Source organism: Arachis hypogaea, chromosome 3 (assembly GCF_003086295.3).
Source record: "Arachis hypogaea cultivar Tifrunner chromosome 3, arahy.Tifrunner.gnm2.J5K5, whole genome shotgun sequence".
Taxonomy (NCBI): domain Eukaryota; kingdom Viridiplantae; phylum Streptophyta; class Magnoliopsida; order Fabales; family Fabaceae; genus Arachis; species Arachis hypogaea.
Genome location: NC_092038.1, coordinates 68,564,715 through 68,588,513, shown reverse-complemented (window position 1 = coordinate 68,588,513; position 23,799 = coordinate 68,564,715). Strand labels below are relative to the sequence as shown.

At 37.0% G+C, this 23,799-nt stretch overlaps 1 long non-coding RNA gene across 3 annotated transcripts; it reads right to left on the bottom strand.

The window, feature by feature from the left end:
• Nucleotides 1–3,813: 3,813 nt before the first annotated feature.
• LOC112790751 (uncharacterized) lies at nucleotides 3,814–7,855 on the bottom strand. 3 transcript variants are annotated; one of them, XR_011879964.1, is made up of 6 exons: nucleotides 7,441–7,728; nucleotides 6,815–7,351; nucleotides 5,662–5,799; nucleotides 4,796–4,818; nucleotides 4,371–4,498; nucleotides 3,814–4,271 (listed from the first exon to the last, which is right to left on the bottom strand). It is a non-coding gene; the product is annotated as an uncharacterized lncRNA (long non-coding RNA). The 3 variants fall into 3 exon arrangements; XR_011879965.1 differs by lacking the exon at nucleotides 4,796–4,818 and having other exon boundaries at nucleotides 7,441–7,582; XR_011879966.1 differs by lacking the exons at nucleotides 3,814–4,271; nucleotides 4,371–4,498; nucleotides 4,796–4,818; nucleotides 5,662–5,799 and adding an exon at nucleotides 6,137–6,599 and having other exon boundaries at nucleotides 7,441–7,855.
• Between the last annotated feature and the right edge of the window lie 15,944 nt (nucleotides 7,856–23,799).

Here is a 23,799-nt window from a genome sequence, read left to right as displayed (position 1 = left end):
CACCACTGAACTTTATTCTCATTCCTATCAAATTGACAATTTCACTTTCTGTTTCAACATTTTTTTTCTTTTATTCAAGCAAAAGGGAACAAGACATGAATTCAAGCAGATGGAAATGAATCAGACACTCAGACTAGAACACTTTAAATGATATTTGAAAGACAGTAATCAAACAGAATGCAATCAAATTAAACTAATAAGCAAGGTACATTTGGACTTCAAATTTAGAGAACTTCAAATTAGAGGGAATTAAGTAACAATACAACCTCTTGGTGGCATCTTCTAGCTCTCCCTTTGTCAACATCATTCATAGCCTTTGTATCATTCTTAGTGTCCTTGGATGATAGTGTATAATTCCTTCAAGAGATTGATTGACTTCCTGCAAAGTTATTGGAGGTTGCTTGTTCTCTAAGCACTTGAAATATGGTTAGCATGCATGCATGGTGGTAGGCTTTTGAACTTACTTTGGTGTGTGAAAACCAAACTTGGTTCCTTGCCACTGTCTGTTATGCATCAGATTAATCACACACATGAAACCTTGTGCTTCTATTAGAGAAAAACAAACTATAAACTAGAAAGCAAACAATGGTTAAGTAGTTTTCCTGATTGTTTGGAGCTAGTGACTGATCATGCTGAGGGTTAAAATGTGTTTTAATAAGATCTTTGGTGGAACACCAAACTTAGCATCCTTCCTTCACCCTTGAATTATTTTGGTGTGAAACACCAAACTTAACTCCTTGCAATACAGATAAATCTACTTAACCCTTTTATTGAAATAGCTAAGAAAAGAAAACTACCTCTGGTTGGGTTGCCTCCCGACAAGCGCTCTTTTAATGTCATTAGCTTGACATCCTTCATTGTTGTTCAACTCAGTTCATGAATGCTCTCCTCCTTGTTCCAGGGTCCTCCCAAGTAATGCTTAGCTCTATGACCATTTGTTGTGAATGTATTCTTTGTAGCTTCATTCAGAAGTTCAAGGCTCCAATGTGGGAAAACCTTAGTTACCAGATAGGGGCCAGTCTATTTAGACTTGAGTTTCCCAGGAAAAATCTTGAGTCTAGAGTTGTATAATAGCACTTGTTATCCTAGCTCAAACTCTCTTCTTTAGATTTTCTTGTCATGCCATCTTTCGGCTCTCTCCTTGTATATCTTAGCATTCTCATAAGCTTCCAACCTGAATTCATCCAATTCATTGAGTTTCAATAGCCTTTTCTCTCCTGCTGCTTGGGAGTCAAGATTGAGGAGCTTGGTGGCACAGAAGGCTTTATGTTCGAGTTCCACAGGAAGGTGACAGGATTTGCCATAAATAAGCTGAAAGGGTGACTTTCCAATTGGAGTTTTGAATGCGGTTCTCTGGGCATCATCCAGCTTTCTTGCCCAGTCTTTCCTTGTGACCTCAACTGTCTTCTCTAAAATTCTCTTTAGCTCCCTATTTGCCAATTCAGCCTACCCATTAGTTTGAGGGTGGTATGGTGTGGCCACTTTATGAATTACCCCATATTTGTGGAGCAATTTTTTCATTTGTCTATTACAAAAATGGCTACCACCATCACTAATAAGACCCTTAGGCACCCCATATCTGGTAAAAATGTGTCTCTTGAGAAATTGAAGAAAAATTGGTGTATCACATGTAGTTGTTACGATGGCCTCTACCCACTTGGAGACATATTCCACTGCGGCCAGAATGTATTTGAAGGAATAGGATAGGGGAAAGGGCCCCATGAAATCTATACCCCAGAGATCAAACAATTCTACTTCCAAAATGAAGTTTTGAGGCATTTCATTCCTCTTTGTTTGTCCTCCAGCTCGTTGACATTTATTACATTGGTGCACAAATTCTCTAGCATCTTTGAATATGGTTGGCCAATAGAATCCACTTTGAAGGACTTTAGCAACTATTCTTTTTGGCCCAAATTGTTTACCATATGCTGAAAAATGACAGTGCCATAGTATGCCTTTCATTTCACCTTTCGGGACACACCTTCTGATCATTCCATCTGGACACCTCTTGAATAGGAAGGGCTCATCCCACATAAATTTCTTGGCTTTATTAAGCAGCTTCTTCACTTGTTGCTTGGTGAACTCTTAGGGATCTTTCTTCCCACCTTGTAATTTGCAATGTCAGCAAACTAGGGTGCTTGTTGGACTTGATGAAGATGTTCATCTAGGAATTTCTCATTCACTGGCCGTGGTTTATCTTGGTTAGTCTCTTGTGGTAGTCTTGACAAATGGTCTGCAACTTGGTTCTCTCTTCCTTTCCTATCCCTGACTTCAATGTCAAATTCTTGTAGCAAAAGCACCCACCTAATAAGTCTTAGCTTGGCATCCTATTTAGACATAAGGTACTTGAGGGCAGCATTATCAGTATACACTATAACTTTTGAACCAATCAAGTATTGTCTAAATTTGTCAAATGCATACACAATTGCCAAAGGTTCTTTTTCTGTGGTTGTGTAATTTTTTCGTGCCTCATTCAACACCTTGCTTGCATAGTATATAGCATGATGCAGCTTATCTTTCTTTTGTCCCAATACAGCACCAATTGCAACATCACTTGCGTCACACATTAATTCAAAAGGAAGTCCTCATTCTGAGGGCGTAATGATTGGTGCTGTAGTGAGTTTCTTTTTCAAGTTTCAAAGGCATTCTTACAATTATCATCAAAGACAAAAGGATTGTTAATGACTAGCAAATTGCTTAGTGGTTTGGCTATTTTTGAAAAATCCTTGATGAATCTTCTGTAAAATCCAGCATGACCAAGAAAACTTCTCACTGCTTTTACATTGACAGGTGTAGGAAGCTTTTCTATGATATCTATTTTAGCTCTATCAACTTCTATACCCTTGCTTGAAACCTTATCTACAAGAACAATACCCTCTGGTACCATGAAATGGCATTTTTCCCAATTTAACACCAAATTAGTTTTTTGGCATCTTTTCAAAACAAGGGTTAGATGTTGCAGACAAGTATCAAAAGGGTTACCAAAGACAGAGAAATCATCCATAAAGACCTCTAAGAATTTTTCTACCATGTCAGAGAAAATGGAGAGCATACACCTTTGGAAGGTTGCTGGAGCGTTGCATAGCCTAAAAAGCATCCTCTTGTCACTACAAAAAAATTTGGTAAAAATGGCATTTTTAGGGCAATTACGGCAGTTTGAGCCGCCATTATTACTAAGTACGGCGGTTTCGAAAAGCATCGTAATTCAGAGCGCCATTTTGGTTATTACGGCGGTTTTCTAAAAACTGCCACAATTTTCTAGGGTTAAAACGGCGGTTCAAACCGCATGGCGGTTTAAGGTTGGGTTAAAATGGCGGTTTAAACCGCCATTATTACCCTCACAGAGTGACATTTTGGTTGGTTAAAATGACATTTTTGAACCGCTATTTTTACTTTAATAGTGACGTTTTAGTCAATTAAAATGGTATGTTTAAACCGCCATTTTTACCCTTACAGACTGTCTTTTGATTGGTTAAAATATCATTTTTGAACCGCCGTTTTAACCCTAACAGTAACATTTTTTATCGTTTAAAAATATATTTTTTACTGGATAAAAATGACATTTTTTATCGTTTAAAAAGACAGTTTCAATCCTTGTTTTTACTATATTAAACAAATAATTTTTTGTTTAAAATTTTTACAATAACAAAAAATCATAACCCATAAACAAAATGTTATATAACTCATAAATAAAATAATAAATATAATATATAATATTTTAGTATTGAAAATTAAAAGTAATAAGTCCTATACAAACAAACTATCAAACATAATATAATTTTTTAATTCTAACCATAACATAACATGTAGCTATAGATACATCAAATCTCCAATATTTATTTTATCATAAATGCCAAGAATGAGAAATGCTAAACAGTTACAGCTTAGCAGGGATGTCACGCATCCAATAGTGATTCATGAACTCAATGAGACATTAATAAAATTTAAAAAGAGAAAAAAAAGAAGTAAGTATTATATTGGCACCTAACATATTCCTTTCTAATCCAATGAGGAATGCAGCTTCAGCCAATGCAGCCAAAAGGGTTTCATTTCTTGCATCATCATTCGTAACAGCATATTCACCAACAAACACATGCATTTAAAGCCAATAGACAAAGTTGATCTTTCATTTATCAAATGCATATATGTAAATAAAGAATCCATAAATAATAATTCCACTAAAGAAATAAAAAGTAAGCAATATAATCAAACCTTTGGACCCGATCTTGATGTCTTGTCAAATACTCAGTCATAGAACTTAAAGTACTTTTCTGCTCGGTCAAAATAAATAAATAAATAAATACAAAAGATAAATAAATAAAGTAGCTAATAATAATAATCATAGGCAAAATAAATTAAAGAATGATTGCCTTGATAGTGCACTTCGGATGAGGAAAACAATTTTCATTTCCAACAGCAACAAATCTGAAATTGAATGGTTCACGATGTCCCATAGAAGCTCTAACAGATCCCCACTTTCAAGAGGGAGAACCTTTAGCTAAATTTCATAAATGAAAATTATATTCAACTTCCCATAAAAATTATGGTGTTTGCTACGATGCCTATAGAAAATTGTCTAATTTACTAAAAAAGAATAAATATTAATATTTAATTTAACAAATATAAAAATAAATTATTTTTAAATATTTAAAATTTACCATAAAAGATAACTTCAACAAATTCGGCATTAAACTTATAGACATAAAAGAATTTGCCAAAAATTATATCAAATCTTCAAGCATAATTTTTCACAAACATCGACATGGTAAATGTTAAAAACCCCATCATCACTGACCAAGAGTATGAATGCTTTCCAAACTGCAAAAAGAAGGTAATAATTATATTCTTGCATTGCTTAATTATTACATGAAAATTCAATTAATTAATTCACATTTGCACCTACATTACTTTCAAGGGTAGCATTGCTTTCAATTCCAGATCTTATGTACTATGGTGAGCACAGGTTGAATTGGTTCGGGTTTAAAATTAAATTAAAATCGAACTAATTGAATTGTAATTGGTTTGGTTTAGTTTGGATTTGTATTTTTTTTGTATGTATCCGAATTAAACCAAACCGATTAAAAACAGATTGGTTCAGTTCGGATAATTGGGTACCCGATGAAACAGAAATTCATAAAAAAATAAAATTTTTATCTTAATAATTCTCTATAAGTACAATAAACATGTAATATTAATAGAAATTATCTAAACATGTTAAACACCAAATACATTAAAAATTAAACACATTAAAATCCAAACATATCAAACACTAAAGATATTAAAATCAAAACATATTAAAAGGCATATATATTTTTTAAATTTTTTTATTTAATTAATATATAATCGAGTCTACGGGTTGGTTCCGGTTTTGCACCCCCAAAATTGTTACCCGAACCAATTGCTAGAGAGAGTCATTGGTTTGGTTCAAATTGGACCCGATTATCCGTTGGTTCCAGAACCAATTTAATTAGTTCGGTTTGGATTCGGACGGGTAATCGGATACCCACGACCCGTGCTCACCCCTATTATGTACCTAAGCACTTTCTCAAATTGCTTTGTGTCAATCTGAGATTTGAATTTCACCCAATTAATTACATGTATCAGAGTCATCTATTCTAAAAATAGAGGAGTGAATAGATTAGAATAGAGAGCATGCAGCACCTGAGGGCCTTGTTTAACACCCTTCTTGAATGGATCACTAACAACGCGTCTCAAAGCATATTTCTTTTATTTCTCCAAGAACTCATCATAGATATGCTCATGTACAAAGGTTTGAGACCCAACACAGCAACATTGTCCCTAAAAATCAACAATTACATAGACACCATAAGCATAGACATATTAGAATTCACCTATATATTCAAGGGCCTAAGTTTAATATCCCTTTTCTGCTTAACTTCATCTTCAGTATCCGTACTATCTCCTTGGCTACCTTTCTGCTTTATTTGTTTCATCAGGTTATTACTTATTTAGGCACTTAACTTAATTAGTTGAATTTAAGAATATATATAATATTTGCAGGATGTGGTGGTGACTATATTTTCGAATTGTACTAGTGGAGTGACAGATAATAATATTAGTACTCAACAGCAACAGCAGCTTGTGTGCTCTTAGAACCTCACTCGCAACCATTCAATTATTTCACAAGGTGAAATATATTTAATTTCATGCAACCCAACCATTTTAAAGAACATTTTGAACATAATAATGCTAAGTACTATATGATACGAAATCAAAGTTTACTAAGTAATAGTATCATAGAGTTCTGGATGCTAGCTCTCCACAAAATCCTCTTGTTTGAATGTGACCACATCAATCAGAATCTTGGAGGACTCACCAATTCGCATTTCACTTTCAGCAGCTTTTCTCAAATTCTTATTTTCTCTCTTAACAAGTTTTGCAAAATTGGCCACAACAAGCTATCAGAATTTTCTGTCATTTTTACTTACATTTAAATAAAATGTTTGCTTGTGGTATCATAAATTGAAATGATATTATGTTATCAGGTACATCAAATTTGACACATTCTTCTCATGCTGATCCTTGACAAAAAGCGCAGAGCCAAAAGCACCTTTTTCAATTTGCTCAGGTACTTCATACTGCTCCATGTCATCAACAAGTAATTGAAAATTTCACTCTCGTAAACACAAAGTGCAGCACAAATTAAGCATGTTAGACCCTTGCACATTTATATTGAACCATAATTCGAAATGAATGTATTTTGTTGGTGTGTTTGTTGCCACTAATAAGGTCCTTTCCACCACTAATAGAGACATAGAAAACAAGCAAATGAGTATGCAAAGCAGTTAGTTACCTTCCAGTGTAGAGGAACCACTCTACATGATCCTCGTCATCAACATAGCCACCTGAAAGTGATACAGATTGAGAACTAAAACCATTTTTGCCAGTAATGCCCGCAACATGAGGGAAATGGGCGCCCCAATGCCTGCAATCCGTTCCATCCTCCCAAGTATCCCCAACAAGAACACCACGATTGTTCCTGGGATCATACACAGCAGTGATTGGATCCAAAAAATTTGAAGGGATCGTCACAAAAATCTTATCACTGCACACGTTGGCCTTGCCAGTCTTCTTCGCCCGCTCAGTGGTAAAGTATCTGGAAGGTCATCGTTTTCTCGAGAAACATACACCTTGGGCTGCGCCACCGCACCCACCATCCCTGTGGCCTTCATCTGTCTCGCCAAACGGATAGCAATGGTCAGATGGTTGTTAATCCTAGGGTTTTCGGCCATCTTAGGTGGGATCTGACTGCGACAGTTCGAACGGGTCCGCTTTGCCTGCCCAATCCACTTCTGGAAGCACTTCAAACAAAGTTGCAACCACACGGTGTCTGCACACCCAACAAAAAAAAACAGCTCCGTAAAATTGAATGGTGTGAACATTAACATGAGGAAGCAATGTAGAACAGAACAAACTAACTGTCACGGGTCTCTTCGACAACTGCATTCAGATTGAGCAGTTCAGACTCCCATCAAAGATGTCCTTCTCTGCTTTGCCATTCTTTGCTACTGCGAGTGGCTTCGATGAGCGAGTGAACCAAAATTAAAGTTGAAAGCCAAAATTATAGTTGTGGCACAATCACAAAATTAAAAATCGCAGGGAGTGGACCAAAATCAAAATTCGATGGAACCAAAACCAAAATCAAGAAAAAGAAAACCCTAAATTCGGTAATTTGATAACAACACATTAGAAGAAATGAACCAAAATAGAACTTCCATGAAATTACTTGGAAGAAATAAGCGATAAGGAGCATCGAGTCAATTAATAAAGCCGCATGAAAGACGAAATGCTAGAAATAATACGAAATGCTAGAAACATAATTAAGAGTGAATACAAATTGAAAACAAAATCATTATTGAGAGAGGATGTAATTAGAACAATTAACATATAACAATCATTGGAGTAATTAGAACCAGAGGATGTGAATTTAGTTACAGATCTAGAAGTGAGAAGTTAGAACGCAAACTGAGAAACAGATCGAGGAGAAGGCATGTTAATGGATGAGGAGAAGCTAGCAAAGCAAAAAGTTGAGGAAAGAGGAAAAGCTCGCAGATCTAGAGAAAATCTTGACGGAGGAGGAGAAGCTAAAAAAAGCAAAAATGGCGTTTCTGCGAGAGCAAACCCGATAGAACTTAATGTATTTGGATGGAACTTTAGATCTTAGAGGCTGAAATTTTGTTTCTCCTTTTAATAATGTAATCATAGGGAATTTTAAAACCGTGGGAATCACTAACAGTCGCCATTGAAAAAGGAATGAATTATGGCAATCACATAAACTGCCCTAATTAACGGACATTAAGGCGGTTTTATAAAACTGCCCTAATTTTAATGCCATTTTATACACTTTTTTTGTAGTGTGTAAGCGAAGACTTCAAATGCACATGTGAAGGAAGTCTTTTCTTGATCCTTGGGATCCACCACTATTTGATTGTATCCAGAGTATCCATCTAAGAAGCAGTAATAAGCATGGCCAGCCAATCTTTCAAGCATTTGATCAATGAAAGGGAAAGGGAAGTGATATTTTCTTGTAGCCTCATTCAGTATTCTATAATCAATACACATCCTCTACCCTATTACAGTTCTTGTGGAAATGAGTTCATTTTTCTTGTTGGTGATGACAGTCATTCCATCTTTCTTTGGCACCACTTGAACTGGCCTTACCCACGGACTGTTAGAGATTGGATAGATGATCCCAGCATTCTACAATTTCATCAATTCATTCTGGACTACCTCCTTCATGGTTGGGTTTAGTCTCCTCTGAGGTTGGACCACTAGTCTTGAATCTTCTTCCAGCAAGATTTTATGCATGCAGATGGCAGGGCTTATGCCCATAATATCATCAATTGTCCATCCTAAAGCTTTCTTGTGAGCTTTCAACACTTCAATCAGCTTTGATTCATCTTCCAGGTTTAAGGAGGAATTGATAATTACTGGCAGGGTCTCCTCTCCTCCAAGAAATGCATACTTGAGATGAGGAAGGAGGGGCTTCAACTCGTGCTTTGGCACCTCCTCTGTCTTAGCTACTCTTTCTTCTATGACATCTTGTTCTACTTCTATTTTCTCTTCTTGTTCCTCCTTACCATTGGCTTCAAGTACCTCCTCCACTAATTCTTCTATCATTTCCACCCTCATATGCTTGTCTTTCTCAGGGGGATATTGCATGGCTTTAAAGACATTGATGATCATTTGTTCATCATGTACCCTGAGGATCATTTCACTTTTTTCTACATCAATAATAGCCCTTGCTGTGGCTAAGAAAGGTCGCCCCAAGATAATTGAGTTGTGTACCTCTTATTCCATGTCCAAAATAGCAAAATTGGCTGGGAAGATGAATTTCCCAACCTTCACCAATAAGTTCTCCACAACCCCATTGGGTATCTTGAGTGATCTATCCGCCATTTGAAGTGACATTCTGGTGGGTTTAACTTCCTCTATTACAAGCTTTTTCATTAGTGAGAGAGGCATCAAATTGATGCTCGCACCTAAGTCACAGAGAGCTTTTTCCAAGGTCATGTTGCCTATGGTGCATGATATGATGAAGCTCCCAGGATCTTTGAGTTTTGGTGGAAGACCTTTTTGAATTACAGCACTACACTCTTGGGTCAAGATCACTGTCTCCTTTTCATTCCAGCTTTTCTTGTTAATGAGTTCTTTGAATAATTTTGCATACAAGGGCATTTGTTCCAATGCTTCATCAAGTGGAAGATTAATTTCCAGCTTCTTAAAAATCTCCAAGAATTTGGGAAATTATTGGTCCTCGAGCTCTCTTTGTAGCCTCTGAGGGTATGGCAAAGGAGGAGTGTAAGGCTTCACCACCTTTTTCTACAATTGTGGTTGCTCTTCTATGACTTGCTTCCCTTTCTTTGAGACTTGAGGCTCTTCTTCCTTCTTGTTGGACGTCTCTTGGTCATTCTTGTCCTCCTCTACTTGCTTCTTGTTGTCAACCTTGTCATTCTCCAATGTCCTTCCACTTCTAAGTTGAATCGCCTTGCATTCTTCTTTGGGATTTAGAATGGTATCACTTGGGAAGGCATTGGTTGGTCTCTCAGCTTGATTTTTGGACAATTTTTCAATTTGTCTCTCTAAATTCCTCGTTGAAGTCTCATGATTCTTATTGGTCATCTCTTAATTCTTTAGCATTTTCTCCATCAATATCTCCAAGTTGGAGATTCTTTGGGACTACTGGGGTTGTTGAGTGTGAGAAGTAGATGGTGGATGAAAATTATTGTGGTTAGCTGAGGGGTTATTGGGTGGATAGTAAGTGGATAGGTGCTGGTTATTTTGTGGTTTTCTATATGGGTTTTTGTCAGTGGTTTGATGGTTATGGTGGTTTATGTTGCGGGAGTTGTTTTGGTTTGAATTTCTTTGCCATGCGTTCTAGTTCCCTTCACACTTCAAATTTGGGTGATTTCTCCAAGAAGGGTTGTAAGTGTCCCCATGGAGTTTATTTGACCCAAAACCTTGGTTGTGCACATACTGAGCTTGTTTAGGTTGTTGCACTTCATAATTCTCCTAACTTTGTCCCCACACAGATGTTGGTTGACTTGTTGGGCTTACTGATGGAGTTTTGGATTCACACCCAATAAATTTTTTTTATTATGAATCCACTCTTTTGGCAAGCATACTAAAATTATCTTCAAGCAATAACCCACAATGGAGTGGGATAGTATCCACAGAGATTGGTAAATTTGAACAGTTTTAATCAATTGATGAATTACTCAAGCGAGACAGATAAACTGTAATTGCAGAATTATAAATGGCTGATGCCAGGGCATCTTGGCTAGTTTTACTAGCCATTTCTTGTATGCTTTAGGTTGGTTTCATGCATTTTCTTAGGAAATAAGCAAGTATTTGGTTAAAAATGCAATCAGACCTTGATTCAAGCAAACATTGTGAATTTTGAATGATTTCATGAGAATTATGCATGAATTGAATGATAAATTAGATGATGCATGATCCCATGATTAAGAGCAAGACTTTGATGCACTTTGTTTGATTGATTTCAGGTAACAAGAAGTAGAGAAGAGCCACGTTAGTGAGAAAGTTAATGGCATTAACTTTAAAGAAGGAGAGCATGGAACGTTAGTGGTAAAAGTAAGCACCACTAACGTTAGCAAGGGACAAGAAGACCCACGTTAGCTTCCACGTTAGTTACATTAACGTGGAAGGAAAGGAAAACGCCAATGTTAGTGGAAAAAGTGAGTGCCACTAACGTTTGCGAAGCAAAAAGACCCACGTTAGCTTCCACGTTAGTTACATTAACGTGGGAACTAACGTGGAAGGAAAGGGAGATGCCAATGTTAGTGGAAAAGGTGATATCCAATAACGTTTGTGAAGCAAAAAGACCCACGTTAATGGCCACGTTAACTACATTAAAGTGGTAGTTAACGTGGGCAAAAGTCTCACCTGGCAGCCTGACCATGCCTTCTTTAAACAAAAATAACTTGAGCCACAAATCTCCAAATGAGGTGATTCCAGTGGCATTGGAAAGTAGGATTCCAGAGCTTTCTAAGAATATATGGAACTACATGGTGGACACTGAATTTGAGGGAGAAAACCTGCCCCGAAAGTGCAAAGATGAACATGGTATCAACCTGTAGTAAGGCCAGCTGACCTCTTCACAGTCCAAGAAGTGTAACTCGAGCTGTAGAGCTCCAAATGATGCGCTTTCAAAAGCGTTGGAAAGTAGACATCCAGGGCTTTCTAAAAATATATAATAGTATGGGGTGGACATTAAGTTTGAGCTCCAGAACCTGGCAATATTAAGCCCCTGATCGCTAGCGTTATTGTGACTCACTTTTTCCAGTAACACTAGCGACTATGCCAGCGACCATGTCCACTTCAAAGGAGCATAACTTGAGTTACAGAGGTCCAATTGAGGTGATTCTAGTTGCATTAGAAAGTTGACATTCAGAGCTTTTCAAAGATATATAATAGTCTATAGTGGACATGAAATTGAAGCACAAAAAGAGGCATCTTTTAAGCCCAAAAAACACCAAATGGGTAACAAGTGCAACGTTAGCCACAATAACTTTAGCACTAACGCCACACTTGTAGCGTTAGTGTGGCTAAAGGAAGCAATAAAGACAAAGCACCTGGACCTCAACTTGATTCACTTCTCTCTCAAGTACACTTCAAAGCTCAAGCAAGCAAGCCTACAATTGTCAACCAATCAAGGCCACAAGAAGCATCTAGAATAGGAATTTTCATTTATTTGTAATTTGCTTTTAATTTCATTTTGTAATTTAGGAGAGCCTATATAAAGGCCTTAGTCTTTACATTCAAGTCATTCAGAAGAGACTGGATGGGAAATTGAAGGAAGGGGGAGAGAGTGAAGACCAATTGAAACTTCTGTGAATTGGCACACTCTAAGGGGAGTGGGTCTTCGAACCCCTCCCCTCAATCACTCTTCTTCCTTTTCTCTTCTTTCTTCCTTAGGAGTAGTCTCTTTTAGTTGTAATTTTCATTTATGAACTTGGAAGTTTCAATTTCAGTTTTCATCTTCATCTTTACTTTTCTGCACTTTCTTTCTTTTCTATTTTGGTAGAGCAATAATTAACTAACTCTTTTCATTGGGTTAGAGAGCTCTATTGTGATTCAATGGATCAATTGTAGTTCTTATCCTTCTTCTTCTTTCTTTTCTCTTGATTTTACTAGAGAGCTTTCGATCTCCATCCAATTGGGTAATTGTCTTGGAAGAGAAATTGCTCATACTTGGATTTCCTCGGAACCTTGGAAGAGGAATGAGGAAATCATGCTAGAAATGCTCTTTCACATTGGATTAGGTTGGGGGTTGGATGGATATTGTGACATTTAATGCTACCAATACTTTGATCTATGAATGTGTGTGGTATAATCAGTGACCAAACTTCATCACTTCCCATGAGCAATTAAATCAAGGAATTAGGAAATTGTTCAAGCTTAGAGGGATTGGATTGTCAAGGAATTGGGATCCAATTACCTAAGATTGCCAAGGAGATCAATGAATGCATTGATTGAGGAAGAGATGAGAATGGACTTGATCCGGAGGATTGCAATATCTCTTGATCCCCAATGTTCATTTTATTTTTAGTTCTTATATTTACTTTTCTTGCCATTTTACTTTTCTGCACTATATTGCTTTCTTTACTTTTATGCCATTTACATTTCTTTGTTACTTATCACTCCTTAATGATTCATCTAACTAGGATAATCAATTAACCATTGATTGCTTAATCTGTTAATCTCTGTGGGATTCGACCTCACTCTTTTGTGAGTTATTACTTGACGACAATTCGGTATACTTGCCGAAAGGAGATTTGTTGAGAGACAAGTTTCCCGTGCATCAAGTTTATGGCGCCATTACCGGGGATTAATTGTGATTAACAAACTATCAGTTGGTTGATTTCCTAGATTAGACATTTTTCTTTTGTTTTGTTTTGTTCGTGTAAATACTTTTGTTCTTTGCTTTCTATGCCCTCTAACTGTTTGTGTTAATTCCTCACCAAGAAGCCCCTGTTCGTGACAGCTCTGGCTCTTGGTAATTGTGTTATTAATACAACACTTTCTTTTAGTTAGCTCCCTTTCAAATAAAATTGGCATATGATCACATTCTAAGTTTGGTGTTGTCCTGCAACAATCTGCTTTCAATCTTTCTGGATACTCGTATCAATTCCAAGAGAAAGTGCCACACTAAGTTTGGTGTGCCACTTATTTTCCTATGTAATATATCCAGTAACACTACTTGTTTGTACAATCATAATGCCTTTGCTTCTTAGGCCTGTAGTGTCATTTTTAACCAAGCTTGCTTAATTTTATGCATTACTCATATCTTGTTTCTCTTTTTTGACATTCATGATTGAATCACAATCTCAACACCACTACTCCTATTGTTGCTTGCCAGCAAAACACTTATTCTAAGATGCTGATTGGAGGGAGATAGGAAGTCTGTAGGAAGGGACAACAAGGGCGAAGATGAGCTACAAAGGTTATAAAGTTCCTTTCCTTCTCATTTACTCCCAGTATACTTAATAGCAATCATGAATGTCTCTTGTTTTGAATTCTGTGGTCTACCTCTGTTCTGTTATGTTACTTTTAGTAATAAGCATGGTTCACTGCTTATCATTGCACCTTCATCTTTAATCTGCTTGCACCTATTATACTTAAAAATGCATGAAAGAAATCATTCTTTTGAAAGGAAAGTGTTGAAGAATTTTATAAATCATGGGGCAAGCAAAAGATTAAGAGGAATGGAGGTTCTGATTGTATGATTGTGTATTGAGGTTGTATGTTTGTGAAAACTTGCATGGGAGCTCATAGACAGGAAATGAAGTTTAGAGAAGTATTATGGAATTTCTCAAACATCTATTGATCCAAGAAGTAGTAACAAAAGAAAACAAAAGAAAAAGAAAAACAAATAACAAGCCCAAGGCTCTGAGCATCAATTACTAGGAAGAAAAAGAAAGAAACAAGAACTCAAAGAGTTATTATCCTAGTTAAATGCTTGTGGTGAATTTGTATCAAAGAGAGAGGCTTGAGCAAGTAAATCCTAAGGGGTGCTTCAACACCTAATACCTTAGACCAACTGGTTTGGGAGTATTGATTGAAAGCTTATATTAAAAAGCCGCTTTGATACATGACACCTAGAGTCGAGGCCAATTTCCACAAAGAAAAAAAATGCTAGAAAATAAGTGCTGCTTCAAGGTGACAATCTATAAAGAGGATTCAATAATATCATTTCAATTAAAGTCCTAAGATCTAAGACTTCCAAAATGTGAGGACTAATGAGCAATAGAATCCTTGCATAAGCATACAAATTAGAGTTCACCCCACTCACTTATTCACTTCACCCACTAAGGCATCATAAGCAATTCTTCAATACATTCCAATTAAGAGAATTCTTTGTGCATAGTTCTTTTCTTGCTTTGGGACAAGCAAGATTTAAGTTTGGTGTTGTGATGCTAGGGCATCTTGGCTAGTTTTACTAGCCATTTCTTATATGCTTTAGGTTGGTTTCATGCATTTTCTTAGGAAATAAGCAAGTATTTGGTTAAAAATGAAATCAGACCTTGATTCAATCAAACATTGTGAATTTTGAATGATTTCATGAGAATTATGCATGAATTGAATGATAAATTGGATGATGCATGATCCCATGATTAAGAGCAAGACTTTGATGCACTTTGTTTGATTGATTTCAGGTAACAAGAAGCAGAGAAGAGCCACGTTAGTGTCTACGTTAGTGCCACTAATGTGGCCATTAACGTGGAGGAAAAGAGAAGCCCCAACGTTAGTGAGAAAGTTAATGGCATTAACTTTGAAGAAGGAGAGCACGGAACGTTAGTGGTAAAAGTAAGCACCACTAACGTTAGCGAGGGACAAGAAGACCCACGTTAGCTTCCACGTTAGTTACATTAATATGGAAACTAACGTGGAAGGAAAGGGAAACGCCAACGTTAGTGGAAAAAGTGAGTGCCACTAACGTTTGCGAAGCAGAAAGACCCACGTTAGCTTCCACGTTAGTTACATTAACGTGGAAGAAAAGGGAGATGCCAACGTTAGTGGAAAAGGTGATCTCCAATAACGTTTGTGAAGCAAAATGACCCACATTAATGGCCACGTTAACTATATTAACGTGGTAGTTAACGTGGGCAAAAGTCTCACCTGGCAGCCTAACCATGCCTTCTTCAAACAAGAATAACTTGAGCCACAAAGCTCCAATTGAGATGATTTCAGTGGCATTGAAAAGTAGGATTCCATAGCTTTCCAAGAATATATGGCACTACATGGTGGACACTGAATTTGAGGGAGAAAACCTGCCTTGAAAGTGCAAAGATGAACATGGTATCAACCTGTAGTAAGGCCAGCTGACCTCGTCATTTTCCAAGAAGTGTAACTCGAGCTGTAGAGCTCCAAATTATGCGCTTCCAAAAGCGTTAAAAAGTAGACATCCAGGGCTTTCCAACAATATATAATAGTATGGGGTGGACATTAAGTTTGAGCTCCAGAACCTGGCAATATTAAGCCCCTGATCGCTAGCGTTTTTGTGACTCACTTTTTCCAGTAACGCTAGCGACTATGCCAGCGACCATGTCCACTTCAAAGGAGCATAACTTGAGTTACAGAGGTTCAATTGAGGTGATTCCAGTTGCGTTAGAAAACTGACATTTAGAGCTTTCCAAAAATATATAATAGTTTATAGTGGGAATGAAATTGAATCACAAACAAGAGGCATCTTTTAAGCCTCAAAAACACCAACTGGGTAACAAGTGCAACATTAGCCACAATAACTTTAGCACTATCGCCACACTTGTAGCGTTAGTGTGGCTAACGGAAGCAATAAAGCCAAAGCACCTGGACCTCAACTTGATTCACTTCTCTCTCAAGTCCACTTCAAAGCTCAAGCAAGCAAGCCCACAATTGTCAACCAATCAAGGCCACAAGAAGCATCTAGAATAGGAATTTTCATTTATTTGTAATTTGCTTTTAATTTCATTTTGTAATTTAGGAGAGCCTATATATAGGCCTTAGTCTTTACATTCAAGTCATTCAGAAGAGACTGGATAGGAAATTAAAGGAAGGGGGAGAGAGTGAAGACCAATTCAAACTTCTGTGAATTGGCACACTCCAAGGGGAGTGGGTCTTCGGACCCCTCCCCTCAATCACTCTTCTTCTTTTTCTCTTCTTTCTTCATTAGGAGTAGTCTCTTTTAGTTGTAATTTTCATTTATGAACTTGGATGTTTCAATTTTAGTTTTCATCTTCATCTTTACTTTTCTGCACTTTCTTTCTTTTCTATTTTAGTAGAGCAATGATTAACTAACTCTTTTCATTGGGCTAGAGAGCTCTATTGTGATTCAATGGATCAATTGTAGTTCTTATCCTTCTTCTTCTTTCTTTTCTCTTGATTTTACTAGAAAGCTTTCGATTTTCATCAAATTGGGTAATTGTCTTGGAAAAGAAATTGCTCATACTTGGATTTCCTCGAAACCTTGGAAGAGGAATGAGGAAATCATGCTAGAAATGCTCTCTCACATTGGATTAGGTTGGGGGTTGGATGGATATTGTGACATTTAATCCTACCAATACTTTGATCTATGAATGTGTGTGGTATAATCAGTGACCAAACTTCATCTCTTCCCATGAGCAATTAAATTAAGGAATTGGGAAATTGTTCAAGCTTAGAGAGATTGGATTGCCAAGGAATTGGGATCCAATCACTTAAGATTGCCAAGGAGATCAATGAATGCATTGATTGAGGAAGAGATGAGAATGAACTTGATCCGAAGGATTGCAATATCTCTTGATCCCAATGTTCATTTTATTTTTAGTTCTTACATTTACTTTCCTTGCCATTTTACTTTTCTGCACTATATTGCTTTCTTTACTTTTATGCCATTTACATTTCTTTGGACTTATCACTCCTTAATGATTCGTCTAACTAAGATAATCAATTAACCATTGATTGCTTAATCCGTTAATCTCTGTGGGATTTGACCTCACTCTTTTGTGAGTTATTACTTGACGACAATTCGGTATACTTGCTGAAGGCAGATTTGTTGAGAGACAAGTTTCCCGTGCATCAATGGCAGAAATGTAAACAGCTAAACTATAAATGAAAGCAATAAAGTGCATAAACAGAAATGGTAGAATGTAAAATGCAGAATCATAAATGACTTAATTGTAAATGGGAATCAGGATTTGTAAAATGTAAAAGCAAGCTATAAAGAAAGTGGTAGATAAGAAGGGGGAAATTCATTGAGATCAGGAGATATTGTCTCTTTGGATCAATTCCAGCTTATATCCTCTTCAATCATGCAACCATTGACCTTTTGGCAATCATGATTGATTAAGCCCCAATCCCTTGGTGACTTAATCTCTCAGATCTTTATCAATAGCCAATTCCTTGGTCTAATTGTTCATGAAGAAAGATATGCTTAGTCCCTGATTATACCACACATCCTCATAGGTCCAAGTAGAGGGAGGATTATATGTCACCATATCCAAACACCAAAACCCAGATCCTACTCAAGTGTGAGAAAGGATTTCAAGCATGGTTTTATAATTCCTCTTCCAAGGTTCCCATAAAACCCAAATACATTCAATCTCTTTTCCAAGATAATTGAATGCTAGAATGAATAACGAAATCCCTTCTAGTAAATCAAAGAGAGATGAAGAGAAGAAGAAGAATAAAATAATCAATCCATTGAAAAATAATAGAGCTCTCTTTCCCAATGGAAAGAGTTAGTAATTCATAACTAAAATATTTACAAGTAAGAAAATGGAAGAGGAGAAGAGAATGGTGGGAAGGAGGGTCTGAAGACTCACTCCTCTAAATGTGTCCAGCCTAATAGATAGCTCTCTAATTCTATGAAACTAAGGCCTTTATATAGGCTCTCCTAAATTACAAACTTAAATGAAATTAAAAGCAAATTACAATGAAATAAAAATAAACTATTCTAGATGCTTCTTGTGTCTTTGATTGGTTGACAATTATGGCTTGAATGAGAGTTGGAGTGGGCTTGGTTGAAGGTTGGGGACTGCAGGAAGAAGTTGGCGTGTGGTTCCAAGTGCCATTCCCACTTGATTTTGCCCTTTGGAGTATGACCCACTCTGCAACGTTGAAAGTATGGAGTTGGTTGGGCCTTAAAATGAAAGTTTAATATAAATTATTATATATTGTTGGAATGCCCTTGATGTCATCATTTTAACGCATTTGAAATCAACTCATTTGGACCTCTATAGCTCAAGTTATGCCCATTTAAATAGTTCAGTCTGTCAAGTAGCCCGGCGTGCCACGCCCACTTCTGGCGTGCCACGCCCCATATGTTGTGCAACTGGCGTGCCACACCTTCATTGATGTACCAAAATCTCCACTCTGGCCATTTGAACAGGTGTGCCACGCCCAAGGCTCCAAGTGGCACGCTCATTATATAAATAAAGCTGGCGTGCCATGCCTTCGATATCAAGTGGCATGCGTAGCTTTTGCACCGCTGAAATAATGGAATTTTTACCTTCAGTTTTAACGTCCACCATAGAGTGTTATATATCGTTAGATAGCTCTTGATGTCAGCTTTCTAACACCACCAAGATCATCTCATTTGAACTTCTACAACTGATGTTATGCTACATTGAATATGAAGAGGTTAGGCTGGTAATTCTGCAGTGATGTGTTTTTCTCCTTGTGTTTTTGGGGTTAATATCTTCCTCAATTCTAGTGTCCATTATAAAATGTTATATTGATTGGAAAACCTTGGATGTCGACTTTCTAATGGCACAAGAATCACTTCATTTGGAGTTGTGTAGCTCAAGATATCTTCATTTGAATGAGAGGAGGTCAGGCTGGCATATGCCCCGACGTGCCACGCCACTTCTTGGCATGCCACGCCCATAGTGGGGCTCAAAATAACTCCTCTGGAACTTAAGCCTGGTGTGCCACACCCAAGATACCAAGTGGCACGCCCTCTTTGAGATCTTGGCTTCACAAGCTTGGCGTGCCACGCCCATAGCACCAAGTGGCACGCCCATGTAAAATTCTCCAACCTTTTTTGCTGGAATGTTGGCCTGGCGTGCCACGCCCAGAGCTTCAAGTGGCACGCCCATTGTTGAGAGTTGGTTCAAAAGCTTGGCGTGCCACGCCTAAAGCTTCAAGTGGCACGCCTAGCTTCACACGCCCAGCTTTATTTGTTATTTTCTTTCTCTTTTGTTGCTCTTTTCACCTAAAATTCAGCACAAACCCATTTCAAAGCAATGTACCATAATATATATCATTTGGTTCATGAAATTGCATTGATTCAATGAGATTATGCTCTTTTTATGGTCCTTTTAGATAAGAAAAAGGGTACATGATGCGCAGTCATCACAACACCAAACTTAACTTTGCTTGTCCTCAAGCAAATAAAGAATCATGCAATAAAGTTTGACAAACCAAGGTGAGAAGAGTAGCAATTTTTATGTTCATGGTTGGCTAGTTTCTTATGCATGCTACAATCACAAAATAGATTCAAATGATTGATGCTTCTATCAAGCTCATTTTATGAAATCTTTTTCTTTATGTTCCTTCCTTGAAACAAGCTTTTCATTTTTTTCTTAGCTTAGCTTCTTGGGTGCTTTGCACCATGTGTTGAAAGCTACGACTCTAAATGCTTTGTTTTCAAGTATTACCACTTGATACATAAGCACCACAAGCATTTAATTAGAGGACTTATTTTGCTCATTTGTTTCTTTTCTTTACTCTCTAATCATTGATGCTCAGAGCCTTGAGCTTTGAGGAAGTGCTTTGAACTTGAGCCTAGCCTTGACTCTAAGTGTTTTAATTTCAAGTTTTTTGCTTGATACATAAACACCACAAGTACTTAACAAATGAATTGTCATTGGTACTCAGAGCCTTCAGCTTTCTCATTCTTTCCCTTTTCTTTTTCTTGCCTCATTTGTATTTTGCTTCTTCAAGGTTTTCATGATTTCAAAAATTTCATAAAATGTCCTAGATGAAAAATTCAACTAAACAAATTCAAATGCAATTGAGCAACAATAGTCATGCTAGCTTCCCAATACTTATAAGCTCATGCTAACTTCTTCTTTAATTACCTTGTTTGTTTATGATCATGAAACTTATTTGCTTTTGAACTCACAAGACTCAAGATGGTAGTCATAGTGTCATAGCACATGTTACAATTCAACAATCAAGCTATGCTTATTGAAAGGAGAAATCACACATGCATACAAGGAAATAGAAGACAATCATGTAATTTACAATACTGGAAACAAATAAGAGGAAAAGGAACTTTACCACCTTGTAGTTCATCTTCATTATTGTTGTCATTTCCTCATATTCTTTCCCTTCCCACACCAAACTTAGAATGATTGCTTGTCCTCAAGCAACAATTAAAATAGTGGTGATAGGGTTTCTGATGGTTCATGAGTGTCTTTAACAATGAAATATGAGTGATGCATGTGCTCAAACAAGCAGAGTTAAGGATACAATAAGGGCACAAGAAGTAAAACAAAGATAATATAATTACATTAATAAGTGGTGTATGCATGGTACTTTGCATGAAAGGTAAGTGGCAACACCAAACTTAGCATGACACTTTCATTCTAGAATGAAGCAAGTACCCAGTGAAGATTAAAATTCAAATTGTTGCATGGCAACACCAAACTTAGAATGCAATCATATGTCAAATTATTGAAAGTAAACTAAGTAAAGAAAGAAAATATTGCCTATGGTTGGGTTGCCTCCCAACAAGCGCTCTTTTAATGTCATTAGCTTGACATGTTGTTCTCAACTTTCTTCCTCTTCTTCCAGTTTATTAAGAGGAATGACCTCAAGGGAAGAGAAGAGCAAGTTGAGTTCCCCTGTTTTGAGTGCCTCCTAGCAAGCCTTCTTTTGTTGTTTTCTTGATTTGCTTTGCTTGTTGGAGTTGGGGTTAGATTGTTTGTAGTTGACCTTTTGTTCTTCATGCATATAGTCCTTTGTTCCTTGCTCACAATCCTCTTTTTGGTGCTTTTATTGATTGCCTTCAGTTCTTTGATTTTAACACTTGGGTATTGTGGGATGGTTGGAGTGTCCTCTTCTTCATGAACCTTTTGGAATGGTGGCTTACTTGGTATAAGGATATCTTTCTCTTGCTCTACTAATTCCTCTTTTTCACCCTCATTAAGCACTTCTCCACTCCTTGAGCTAATGGCATGATATTCTTCCCCTGGCCAAGGGAAGACATTGGTTGGTTCATCAACAAATTGTTGTGCCATTTGTCTCACGTACTCTTCTTGATTTCTCCTTGAGATTTTCATATATCTAATCCTTTCTCTATTCTTTTCCCTTAAGAACTTATCCATTAAGGACTCAATGAGATGGACAATTAAGGCTTGAGTTTGGAAAAGTTGTTCTAATACAAATGCTAGAGAAGGTTTTTGATAAGTTTATGGAGGTGCATAGGTTAGACAATTACTGGGTGATGGTTCTTGATGAATGGGGCATGCAGCATTAAATTTCCTTCCCCAGCCACAAGTTGAGTAGTGATCAAAATATGGACCAATTTATGCTCTGGGAAGCACCCCATTTCATGTTCTTGATACTTCCACCAACCATGAGCATAATAACGTGAGTCATTCTGTGGTGGTGGAAAGTTTCCCATGAAATTTGATTGATCATTTTGTGGTCCTGGAGCATATCCCAATTGGGTGGATTGCTTATAATTTACTATTTCTTGGTGTAATTCCCAGCCTCCATTAGGATAATGACTTGAATCATTTTATGGTGGTGGGAAATATCCCATATGATATGATTGATCAAAAGATGAGGTAAACTCCATTTTTACTTGCAACATGCTCTGTCTCAAACAATAGTCACCAAAAGAAATTGAAATCCCCATTGTCACAGATGAGGGATTCTTAGTGAGGCAATAACACAAACACCTTAGTAGTAAAAGAAAATAGAAAATTAAAAGAACTTAAATGAACAAAAACAAAAGAAAAGTGTCTAATATAGATAATCAACCAACCGGTAGTTTGTTAATCACAATTAATCCCCGGCAACGGCACCATAAAACTTGATGGAGTTTTGGATTCACACCCGATAAAATTTTTGATTATGAATCCACTCTTTTGGCAAGCGCACCAAAATTATCGTCACGTAATAACCCACAGTGGAGTGGGATCATATCCACAGAAATTGGTAAATTTGAACAGTTTTAATCAATTGATGAATTAGTTAAGCGGGACAGATAGATTGTAATTGTAGATTTATAAATGGCAGAAATGTAAACAGCTAACTGTAAAGGAAAGCAATAAAGTGCGTAAACAGAAATGGCAGAATGTAAAATGCAAAATCATAAATGACTTAATTGTAAATGGAAATCGGGAATTGTAGAATGTAAAAGCAAGCTATAAAGAAAGTGGTAAATAAGAACTGGAAAATTCATTGAGATCATGAGATGTTGTCTCTTTGGATCAATTCCAGCTTATATCTTCTTCAATCATGTAACTCATCGACCTCTTGGCAATCATGATTGATTGAGCCCCAATCCCTTGGTGACTCAATTTCTCAAATCTTGATCAATAGCCAATTCTTTGGTCTAATTGTTCATAAAGAGAGATATGCTTGGTCCCTGATTATACCACACATCCTCATACGTCCAAGTAGAGGGAGGATTATATGTCACCATATCCAAACACCAAAACCCAGATCCTACTCAAGTGTGAGAAAGGATTTCAGGCATGGTTTTATGATTCCTCTTCCAAGGTTCCCATAAAACCCAAATACATTTAATCTCTTTTCCTAGATAATTGAATGCTAGAATGAATAACGAAATCCCTTCTAGTAAATCAAAGAGAGATGAAGAGAAGAAGAAGAATAAAAACAATCAATCTATTGAAAAATAATAGAGCTCTCTTTCCCAATGAAAAGAGTTAGTAATTCATAACTAAAATATTTACAAGTAAGAAGATGGAAGAGGAGAAGAGAATGGTGGGAAGGAGGGCCCGAAGACTCGCTCCACCAAATATGTCCAGCCTAATAGATAGCTCTCTAATTCTATGAAACTAAGGCATTTATATAGGCTCTCCTAAATTACAAACTTAAATGAAATTAAAAGTAAATTACAATGAAATGAAAATAAAATATTCTAGATGCTTCTTGTGGCCTTGATTGGTTGACAATTGTGGCTTGAATGGGAGTTGGAGTGGGCTTGGTTGAAGGTTAGGGGCTGCAAGAAGAAGTTGGCGTGTGGTTCTAAGTGCCATTCCCACTTGATTTTGCCCTTTGGAGTATGACCCACTTTGCAACATTGAAAGTATGGAG